Source organism: Panicum virgatum, chromosome 2N, assembly GCF_016808335.1.
Source record: "Panicum virgatum strain AP13 chromosome 2N, P.virgatum_v5, whole genome shotgun sequence".
Classification (NCBI taxonomy): domain Eukaryota; kingdom Viridiplantae; phylum Streptophyta; class Magnoliopsida; order Poales; family Poaceae; genus Panicum; species Panicum virgatum.
The window spans coordinates 51947106-51959190 of NC_053146.1; the positions used below are offsets into that span (position 1 = coordinate 51947106).

General features: G+C 42.7%; 1 pseudogene; it reads right to left on the bottom strand.

The window, feature by feature from the left end:
- Positions 1-4331: 4331 nt before the first annotated feature.
- On the bottom strand, positions 4332-9572 carry LOC120662742 (annotated as a pseudogene).
- Positions 9573-12085: the final 2513 nt, after the last annotated feature.

The following is a 12085-nucleotide window of genomic DNA, read 5'->3' on the forward strand; positions in this document are numbered from 1 at the left end:
ATCCCTGAGCTCCTTCATCACGCTCGCAACATCTACTTCAAGTGGATACCGAAAATAAGGGTCAGAATCAGGCCTTTGGAAAGCAAGGCGTTTAGAGATCGAGAAGGTACCTAGATCAGAAAAACGATCTCTCACTTCAACCACATGGTCGTCACCCCCCGTCGTCCTTTGAACCTCACCAACTTTGCCGGTCCGCAAACCAACCGGATCGCTAGGGGCTGCCACGAAATCATTCCTCCCATCAGCACCATCGGCTACTCCAGTCTCCGGGGATGAAGCCTTTTCAAGCAAACGCTGAGAGGGGTGCTCCACTCTTCTATGGGGCGGAACATCCACCAAAACCGAAGGTGCGTCATCATCGCTATCCTCGTCCAGAAGGTTCACAACCCGAAGAGAAGGTTTGACCACCTTCTGCACCGCCGTCAAAACAGCACCTACAGTATCTGGCTCTGCACGGAACGAACCAAATTGATCAAGATAAAGGTGAACCCTCTCACCAGTGCGCGATCGCTAGGGAACGTTACTCTCTGTAGCGCGAAGCTCCCGCATAAAAGCTTCGCTACCCAAATTCTCTTTATCAATATGAAAAGAGTAACCGCAAGGAAAGATACCTTTCCCTCTAGACTCTCTCGCCGTGCCCGCCGCAGGCCTGTTTGTGGAGACACGCGAAGGTCTCTCAGAAGCCACCTTTGGTGCCTTCGAAGACTGAGCAGCAACGAGCTCGCCCTTCTTGGCCTTCTTGGCGATTGGACCTTCGGACGGCCTGGTAGAGGGAGAAGAGGTGCCGGCCCCTCTCTTCCTCTCACGAGGAGCTTCGCGGGGACCATACGCAACACCCATCTTCAGAAAATTTCGGTTCACCCTAATCCTCTCGGAGCAAACAGCTTCAAACGAATCACGCTCCTTCGCCAAATAAGGTCCGGCAATAACAACTGCCTCTTGCTCGGCCTCCTCGACGATCATATCGTCAGAAACACCTTCGGGCTTCCGCAAGGGAAAATCTGGGAAAGAAAGTTGGTCACTAAGACCAGCAACCCGAATCTTCGAAAAAGTCCCCGGTAACCAATCCCTTGTCAACGGCCAAACCTTCGTGGCAAGATATTCTTCAATTAGGTCGCGACCGCTCACGACGCGCGCTGCAGAAGTAAATGCAGAGCAACACTCCTTGTAGCCAGCAGCCGTCCTCCGGAAGTCTGCCTTCGTAATGTGCCTGAACTCAGCAACCTTCGCGGCAAGGGGATAGGATACCCTCTCTGAAGGATCGGCACCAGGAAAACCAATCTTGGCATAAAACCAGTATTGCTCCCAATCATCTTCCCATTTGTTTTTCTGGCAAAAAGACAGCTCTACCCTTTCAATCCCTTGGGTCCTGTTAGTTCTTCGTGGATGGAACGAACAACACCCACTCTGAGCAGAAAACACCTGCGGGTCCTCTTCAAAAGAAACCTTCCGTGTCTGAGGATGCATCTCGTAAAGCCTACAAAAAGCATCCACGCTAACTGGCCCCTCGAAGGTTTTAACTGCCCAGAAAAACTTCGATAACTGCACGATAGCGTTGGGGGTAAGGTGGTGCATCCGAAGGCCAAACCGGGCCAAGATCTTCGGAAAAATGGGGTCCAGCGGAAAACGAAGACCAGCAGCAAAGAAATCCCTAAACACCACGCACTCTCCTTCGCGAGGGTCCGGTGTAACCTCTTCTCTAGGAGCACAACAAACTCCGGGACCAAAATAACCCTTCTGCTCATAACTCTCGACCAACTCCTGGGTCGCCCAAGACTGACCAAAAATAAGAGTAGGAGGGGGCTTCTCCCGTGATCCCATCAAATCCGAAGGATCAGCCTCTACGTTGGCCAAATCCTCCTCCCCCTCTGATAGCTGCCTTCTCTCTTCCTCCGAAGGTTCTATATCCTCGGATCCAATGGGCCTGGCAGTAAGCTTCAACCGAGCCATTCCTAAACAAACTAAATACTCAGTATCGCAACAAGCAGAATCTCGAAGGTCCCAGCAAAAGGCGGAAACGACAACTTACAAAGGCTTAGCAGCAAACTCCTTCTCTTTCCACAAACGCTGCGAAGAATGGGTCGCAATGGGTCGCTTTCACGGCCCGAAGGATGGGGGCCAATCAAAAGCGCCGCGTGTCAAAGTCGACAGGCGAGCGAAAGTTCGTAAAAAACTAAAGCGTGAAAGCGACATCTCCCCCCGGCCCCTTTTATAGGGGGTAACTTCGCACTGTTCATTCAGCGGTAAAATCGAGAAGAAGTCAGAACGACCGCAAATCATAACGCGACACGTGTAACATAACACCTTCGGGTATCGCCCACCTCCGGCCTTCGGGGGAGACGCTTTCGTATTGATGTCTTAACCGATCTTTGTCTTTTTCGAGGGTTCGGCCGGCCGGAGTCGGACCTCGCCCGCGAGGGGCTACTGTTGGGGATCACCCCCCTCGCGAAGGTGGGATCACCCGAAGGTGTGCCGAAGGTCCACCAAACTGATGAAGCATTAGAGAGCTCGCCTAGACCCGGCACCGAAGATGATGCCTTGACCTTCGGGTTGCCTCGGGCACCGCGAAGGTCCACCGAAGATTAGCGAAAATGACGAAGGTCGCCACTGAAGGACGCCCCGCACTACGGAGTCCGAAGGTTCCGGCGATCGCTCGGAGTCATGCGCAAAGATCATGACGGGAACCTTCAGGCATGGACTACAACTCAAAAGTGGCAAATCATGAAGGCAACTTCATACGAAGCCTGTCCAAGGCTGCCACCGAAGGTACTCGAAGGGCAAGAAACACGTGATCCGAGTAGGAGTATTCAAATCGGACTGTCCAACCTAGGGAAATTACCAAATACCCCTATTGTAATCTCTAAACCTTCGTGGGGACTAGAGGGGCATTTCTGGAATGATGTAATAAGGTTGGGGGTATAAATACCCCCCCTACCCAACGTTGTACGGATTGGATGATATGTTGCCTGACCGTTAATGCAATGACTATTGCGTTATATCCCTCCGTCTGTTCTTACCTTCGCCTGTAATTTGTTTCCTTTGTTTGGGGATCGAACCTAAGACCCCAACACTCCTGCCGACAATGGAATGGTTCGGCTGTCTTGAGGCAATGCAACCTGACACTCCTGCCATCCAATACACCCATCAAAGCAGCTACAATGAGTAAGGAAGTTAGCAACACCACTTAACTCATGCTTCTGTACGACTATGGTTCTGCTGTCTTGAGGTTGACAACTCATGAATGTGATAGAAGTCCATAGGAAATGTGCGTGGCTTCTCGCGTGTGTTCTGTGTTTTAGGTAGCCTGTGGTTAATGATTAGGTTGGAGATCAAGGTGTCATTTGCAGCCCTCTGTGCTGTTGTAAAGGGAGAGATTTCAAACTCTGATGTGGGTTGGCTCCGGAACGAAACCGTGAACCAGGACATAATTTTGTTGTTGTCAAGTAATGACAATAGGGCAGAGTCCTGAATAAGAATGTAACAGTTTGAACCCGTGGATGCTAAACTCTTCTGATTCCTAAGGCTACATTGGTTCTACTGTATTACATAAAACATAAATTGACAAAGGAAGCTCAGTGTTGCCTCGTTCAAACGTGTGCTTCTTTCTTCACAAATGTTCCAGGCACTCAAGAATGCTGCATGTTGGCATCAGTTTGTGTATGCGGTCAAAATCTTGCTATGTACAAGATATTAGCGAAAAATGTCTTGGCGTGTAGGAGGTCCACGGACTTGAATAATTGACTTACATTCGTCCATCCAGTTTTGACCTGCTAGTCATTCTAAATTGTAAGTCAATTCTAAAATCTTGCTCAAGATAATTTTTGAGCAAGCTTCTCCATCCATTCTAAGTTGTAAGTCATTCTAACTTTCTTGAGTCAAATTTTTTCAAATTTGACTATATTTATGAGTATACTAACATTTATGACATCAAATAAATATCATCAGATTCTCATAAAATATACTTTTAAGTATATCTATCCAATGCTATAAATCTTTACAATCTTTTCTAAAATTTTGGTCAAACATAAAAATAATTTGACTCTAAGTTGGAATTTTGATACGGAGGGAGTAGTTTGTACACATTGGGTGCACGCCCATTAATTCAGCTGCAATGCGAAAACCTGCTTGCTAATTTACCATCACCAATTGAAACCACCGTACTAATCACAGGGGGTCACATGGCGCACCTGGGGTTTATTTGTTTCGGTACTTTTCAAACTGCATGAGGAAACGTGCAAAATCCGCACGAGACATTGAAGATTCCAACGGAGCACGTCAAAGGTCTGAGAGCGAGATTAAAAGAACATGCATTTAACATGACATGTCAAATGTGCCTACGCCAATGCCAAACTGAGCTGGAAAAACATTTGTCTAGTCGGAAACAAAATGTCACATGGATTGTCCGGGTCCAGGCCCCACACATTTGTTATCAGCTTTGTTACACCCAAGGTTCAAGTATTAGACAATCATTAACACATGCGACCATAGCGATACATCGATGTCATCTAATCAGGAACATCCACCAACAAACGCAACACAATGAGCAACCAGCCCAATCTTGGAGAAACATGCACGGAGTAACATCCACCAGGCACCTGCTCAAACAAAAACATTTTGGCGTCATGTACTCTTTATCTACGCAATTACATCAATGTGTAAGCTGCACCACAATTCCTATCAATCAAGTTCCAAGTGGTCATTTGTCATACAAACCTAAACAGAGGAAAATAAGGCAAAGTAAAATAATACCAAACCCTATCAAGCAAGTTCAATGTGGTCATGTTCAGTAAACTTGGGGCAGGGAAACAAAACTAGTGGCGTACCTTTCTACTCATGCATACTTTAGCAGTTTCAAGAGCCTGAATGCACCAATAGCTGCAATGCTAAAGCTCCTTTTGGCATGAAGATTGCTTGGAAGTGTTGAGGTTCTTCCCACCAAACCAAGCTTATGGTTTGGAGTAGCTCCATTGATTATTGGGCTACTTTGAGAGACACTGATCCGTTCAAGATGACGCCCAGACCTAGCATCTGCTCTTGCATAGACTGGATACACCTTCACAAGACACCGGGTTCGTAACATTGATCTCCAATATGGGAAAAAACTCCTCCTTGTATATGTGGGATCCCATCCTCTATCTTCTTCCTTTCTTGCAACCTACATATTTCAATGTAGTAAAACATCAAAAATCCAGAAACATCCATACTCCAGCATGATCCGACACCTCTCGCTTTAAATGTTGTATGTTAATCAATACATGGTATTGATGTTTCATTAGATATGAATGATACTTATGTAGCATGCTCAAATAACATGATAAGCTGTTGAACCAGTACAAGGCATAGCACAAAATAAAAAGTGAAGCATGCTTCTGTTATTGCCTCTAAACATTATATTACACTTGTAGATGTAACAAACCATTCAACAACACTAAGTAGTTAAAAATAACAAAATGTGTTAGTGCTCAAAGCACAGGTTAAGGCATCCCAATGTATGGGGGTGGGGGTGGGCAGCTTTTCTGACCTTTCTCAGGCGGGCTCCAGTTGAGCTCTTCTTAGACAATACTGTGGAGGCAGTCTTTACCCCATCAGCCAAGTGCATAGTTGCACTTAAAAAAACTTTGATGTCTGTCATTTTGTAGTCATAAGGCCGGCTTCAAGAAAAAGTGGAAGACAAAATAAAATAGTAAAAAAAACATGTATTTGCATATACAATTATTGTGTTAAGCAATACAAAGAGTGGTACAGGTTTATAGTGTCCATGATTCCTTCAGTAGGGCAAAACCCATACTCTTTGAGGATAGATGAAACATGTTCCAAGACCTCCACGTGGGGCACCTGCATGACATACAAACTGTTGTATAAGGTACAAACAGAAAAGGCCATACACCACAAACCTATTATATATACAATAATCATATAGCAAATGGGAGCAGAGAGATGATGGCAAGAATTGTTTGCAATATGAGTTCGAAGGCAATAGAACAGTGCGACAAAAAACATACATACAATCACATTCAATTTACTACTTGTTCTATAAACTAAACAATACACATATTAACAAGAACAAATTTTGGGACAGAAATTTTAGAAAATATGTTAAATTTAGAAATTATATAATATGAAACTTGGCACCAACAGTGACCATCTAGCATAGTTACAGAAGCTCTTTATAAATCTATACTCAATTGTAAACAAACAAGGTCAGCACTATCTGTACCCCCACATAGAATGTTCTGTGTATGCATAACCACAACTTGAATGTGTAACAATTTAGTAATGAGATTAATACAAAATCATTAGCTGCCTTACATATAGCATTTGATACAAACTGAAAAATATATATTTGTTCTTTCTTCCATAATTATATAGCAGTTACAAGATGTTTAAAAGTTTTACTAATAGTTACTTGTATATGAGGGTAAGTTATGACTTACAATAGAAATTGTAAAGGTTTGCTATCTCTAGTTCATGTTCACTAAAAACAGAGACGGTTTTAACAGACACTCCCTCTGATTCTATTAATTTTATAGATGAAAAGTGATCTTTTTATCTGACACAAGATTTCAAGAAGAGAAATAGCTACTTCTTCTCAAATTATCACTACCTTATTTAGTGCTAGTGACAATTTACTCGGTCTCTTTGCCCGTTGTTTACTGTGGGTGGTTGAGACTTGAGACAGACTGATTCAATGAGGTAGCAAGAGACATAACTTTAGTGGAGGCATATGTCATGTTTTTCCCCAATTATGGGTGCACAAACATAAAACATCAAGAAAAAATGTTCAGTGAGCTACACTTGCTCAAATTATCAGAAACTAAAGAATGTTCAGTGAGCTAAGCTACACTTGCTCAAAATTATCAGAAACTAAAGAATGTTCAGTGAGCTACACTTGCTCAAAATTATCAGAAACTAAACTTCTTGAAAATGACATTTCACAAACTATGCATTCTTTGCACATGTTATCAGAAAACTAGACCTTTTTTGGCATGAGCTGCAATATTAGGCCTACATGTCAACCATTCAAAGGTCAACAGGGCCATATATGTATGACATGTGGTCACAATTGTCATCAGCTGCTAAAATGCGCATCTTTGTGGTAATATGAGCACAATAAGGGTTCGGAAAAGAATTAGTTAGTTTAGTTACAATTTTGAGCTCGGAAGTGTAGTTCTCCAAATTATGCAAAAAACAGGCTTAGTTTATGTATATTTGCAGTAAAGTTATTGGTTTAAGCAAGACACCTATCGAAACATTGCAGCAAGAGGATAAACGAAATCGGCACAAGTTCAACAAATATAACACTTCCATACTCCAAATTATACCAAAGAAAGCCTCATGACAGAAGTACTGCATATATATGATTAGTATAAATATGTTACAACCTTATTATTACTTGATACCAACTATGGAATTCAGGTATTAAAACACATCAGTTAAGGTTGAGTTCCTTCCTTTCACAATCTTTCTTCTCTGAGAAGCTAGTTAGGAAGATTGTAGGGATGGAATAGCCTGTATTAGACAGTATCTCATAACTAATGCAATCCTATCTCAAGTCGACCAGACAAGAGTATGATTTATTCTATCTTAAGGATGAGTACATGACAGCTCCAGCTATGGGCTAAGCCCATGGTCCAAGCACTAAATGAGAAGGCCTCCGGCTTCTCAACGCAACCCCTCTAAGCTTTAAAGAGAAGCCACAACACTTTGGGGAAGTATAATCTTTAGATATTTTTAAGGTGAAGTTGTAACTGAACAAAATACAACAAAGTTATGCCGGCTATGTAAATTCCATGCAACCAGACTACAGGTTGCAAACCAACCAGTGATTTTGCAAAAGTCTTAGGTTTTCAAAGTTCATTTATGTATAGATTCGTTCAAAGATACGAACTCTTATTACAAGTATGTCAAATATAACATATATTATTCTTTTCAGTCGACATGAGCATTATCAACATTCTTATGCTACTAAGATTAGGTCATGTATTTCTAAAGAATCTAAACAACAGAGGTAACTTCAGAAAAATAAATTAAAATACTAAGAAACAAGGATCTGAGGCGCTGCAGCTGAAATTTTTAAAAAATTGCCTACCTCCGAATGTGCCTGAATGTATGCAGAAAGAGGTTCACCAGCATAGGAAATTACATCAACAAGCATCCCTGCACAATCAATAAGTGTCCTTTCCTCCAGAAGCTTTTGTGCCATTCCATTTGAGCCTTTCTCCCATCTTAATGCAAGGGAAAGCCTCAGTATACGCTTGTAGATAACGTCAAACCCATCCATCTTACTGCTGCCATTCATCTCAGAGGAACAGCCTCCACGGATCTGCTCCTGAGCAGCCAGCATTAAAACTGCAGACTGGATAAATTTACCATTCTTAATATAATTATAGGCTCTTCAAGTAGATTATTTATTTTTTCTGCAAGCAGTCTAATTGTATCCAAGAAGATCTTCTGCAAAATAGCAAGGAACAAAAATTAGAAGTGTTATTTAGCATTGCTATGCAAGCAAGTAGTGCTGAAAAACTTTCTATACATCGTTTTGTTTCCTCCAATCAAAGTAAATATGAATTAGTGACAATCTCCAGGGCATAGTCACAGGATTCGGGGTCGATGCCTCGTCCCTCGACCCGGGAACGTCGTTCCGATTCGAGGGTCGGGGTCGAAGAGGGTCAGTGTCCCATTCAAGGTTGGATCGTGTCCCGGTTTGAAAGGGGTCGCAGCCCCATTGCTATCAGATTTAATTGGGATAAGGAGGTTAAGGACAGTGGATTGGTGTGGTTTTTGTTAGACAATGAGCTGAGTACGTGTAGCACGGTCTAAATGTACTCTTTTATATGTTTCTTATATGCTTGTGCAGATTAATTTCTTCATTAGTAGCACATATAGTTTTTGTCTTTATCGACCCAAAGATATCGACCCCGATGAATTAGGGTCGCGTTCCACATAATAATTTATCGTTCCATAGATGTATACCCCCTTCGTACCACAATTTTATAAAATGACGACCCTCGACCATCGACCCCGTTCCTCGACCCGGTCGACCCAGGAACTTTGTGACTATGCTCCAGGGTAACCAAAATAAAATTAGTTAATAGAAACATTTTTTTGTATATTTTTTTGAAAATTCCTTATCTTTTTACTGTAAGAACATGCACTAACATATGAAGAAGGCAAAAGATTAACAATGGGAAACTATACTTTCCCTTACTGAGTCCAGATAAAAAGGGTGTTCAGTCCTTAATATCACAAATTCAATTTGACAATTCTCAGGGATCTAAGGAAAGACCACACCTTTTATTTACATGTCATGCTGCAAAAGTAGTACTTTGTGTAGGGAGGAGAGTGACACAAACCATTTCAGGCAGACACAACAGATGGGTAAGCTTGTAGATGTAATCCAGATAATTCTGACTGGGAGAAAGATTGTCCTCCAGAGAAAGTAAGGGAAAGCGGGAAAGGGGAGAGCGGGTGGGCCTGGCGGGCCCTTTGGGAGCTGAACCCCGGCAAGGGAAGGGAGAGGGGCGTGACGCTTGGATGGCGGCCGGCCATGAAGAAAGTAATGGCGGCGGCGGTTACAAAACGAGGGAGAGAAGGCGCGCGGGGGGGGGGGTGATGGCGGCACTTCACCGCGCATTAAAGATGCGCCGAAGTGGAGGAGAAGGGAGGTGTGCGGACGAGAGAGAGAGACCGGCAACATGCCCTGCCGTGGGGAGAGGAAGCGGGCGGAGGTAGGGGACGACCCTAACAGGTGGGGCCCGCCTGTCAGCGGTAGAGAGAGGGGTTGGGCCAAGCAGGGAGTTTGGGCTAGGCAAGGGAGGAAGGCGTTTTTTTTATATATTTTTCAAAATCATTTTTTACAGAAATATATTTTCGGTTTCATAATTTTACAGATTTATACCCTTACAGCCCGGTTGCGGGGCGGCCGGCCCCCTGCCGCCCTCCTGCCGGGCGGTAGGGACTTTAATGTAAATAAAATTTATTTTTAATCTCATTTTGGCCCCTGGGGGAGGCTGCCGCCCGGCAGCCGAGCGGCAGGTACCCGCCGCCCAGTGGCGGGGCGGTAGGCCTACCCGCCTACCAGCAGGAGGGCGGCAAGCCCCTCCCGCAGGTTAAACCTTGACCGTCAGTGCGGCAGTGCGGCATTAGATGTGGTTTTAAATATTTTGGATAGAAATAAAAACCGTTAGTAAAGTAGATGAATATGAAAAGTATAATTTAGCAATTCATACACATACGCAACTGAGAACGAAATAGGTGATACATGAGAACGAAATAAGTATAACATGACGACATGTCCATAACAAAAATACAGAAACATCTAGCTTCACCTATTTCGTTCTCAGTTGCGTATGTGTATGAATTGCTAAGTTATACTTTTCATATTCATCTACTTTACTATAGGTTTTTATTTCTATCCAAAATATTTAAAACCACATCTAATGCCGCACTGACGGTCAAGGTTTAACCTACGGGAGGGGCCTGCCGCCCCCCTGCCGGGCGGCGTGTAGGCCTACCGCCCCGCCACCAGGCGGCGGGTACCTGCCGCCCGGCTGCCGGGCGGCAGCCTCCCCCAGAGGCCAAAAGCTGCCGGGCGGCAGGTACCCCAGAGGCCAAAATACGATTAAAAATAAATTTTATTTACATTAAGGTCCCTACCGCCCGGCAGGAGGGCGGCAGGGGGCCGGCCGCCCCGCAGCCGGGCAGTAGGGGTATAAATCTGTAAATTATGAAACCGAAAATATATTTTATGTAAAAAATGATTTTGAAAAATATAAAAATAAAAAAACGCTGAAGGAAGAGGGGGAAAAGAAAAGGAGGTGGGCCGGCCCAGAGCTAAGAGAGAAAGAAAGTTTTGTTATTTTATTTTTTTCAAGCACAAATATGCTCAGTCATTCGGAGGTGCTCATAGGGTAGAGTTTGTGTACGTGTGTTCATAGGATGAGTGTGCGTTCATATTGTGGACGTCTTCGTTGTACTGTGTAATTTTAAAAAAACATTATTTGAATAAATCTATTTTTTAATTTCAAACAAATTTGAATTCTGATGTTACATAAGACCACCGTCTCGGATCACGTTCATGTCGTGTTTTAATTGCCATCTTCCGTGCAGCCGTGCTTTTTTTATTTTTATATTTAAAAAGAACAAAATTTCAAAAATATATGCCGAACAGAGAAATTTTCAAAAGTGGGTGCATGTCGCCCCCTAATGGGCGACAGGGTGCCTGTTGCCCATCCAGTGGGCGACAGGACCTAAATGTAAAAAAAATTACATTTAGATCCTGGTGCCTAGGGCGCATTAAATAGTGAACTTGCAAAATCGATATAAAATCGTAGAAAAATAAAAAAATACAAACTCAACTGTTCTGAATTCTATGAAACAAGATCTACAACTTTTGTTACATAAAGTTGTTCATTTGATCAATGTACCTTGATCTATTTTAAATACCAGTTTAATGCGCTTTTATTTAAATCTCAACATCCATCCATTGGATGCATGTCATCTTTGGCCAGAGTTTTGCATATGTTGAGCATAGGCTTGTACAAAATTGGTAGGCCCAGAAAACATTTCTAGAATAAGTTTTTAAATTAGATCTTGCAATATGTCTAGTTTAAATGGGTTATTTATCCATACTGATATACTGAGTATTAGAAGCCATAACTTTTACAGTACCATTATTTTATTTCCTAAGAGCTATAAAAAAAGTTTAGTAAATTTTAGATAAGCACAACTAGACCAAATGAATTATTTCAGATTTTTCTAGGTACAAGAACTATTTTTCTTGATTTAGATACATTGATCAAATGAAAAACGTTATGTAACAAAAGTTATAGATATTATTTCATAGAATCCATAACAGTTGAGTTTGTATTTTTCCGATTTTATTATGATTTTATATCGATTTTACAAGTTCACTGTTTAATGCGCCCTCGGCGCCGGGACCTAAATGTAATTTTTTTTTACATTTAGGTCCTATCGCCCACTGGATGGGCGACAGGCACTCTGTCGCCCATTGGGGGGCGACAGGCACCCATTTTTGAAAATTTCCCTATTCGACATATATTTTTGAAATTTTGTTTTTTTAAAT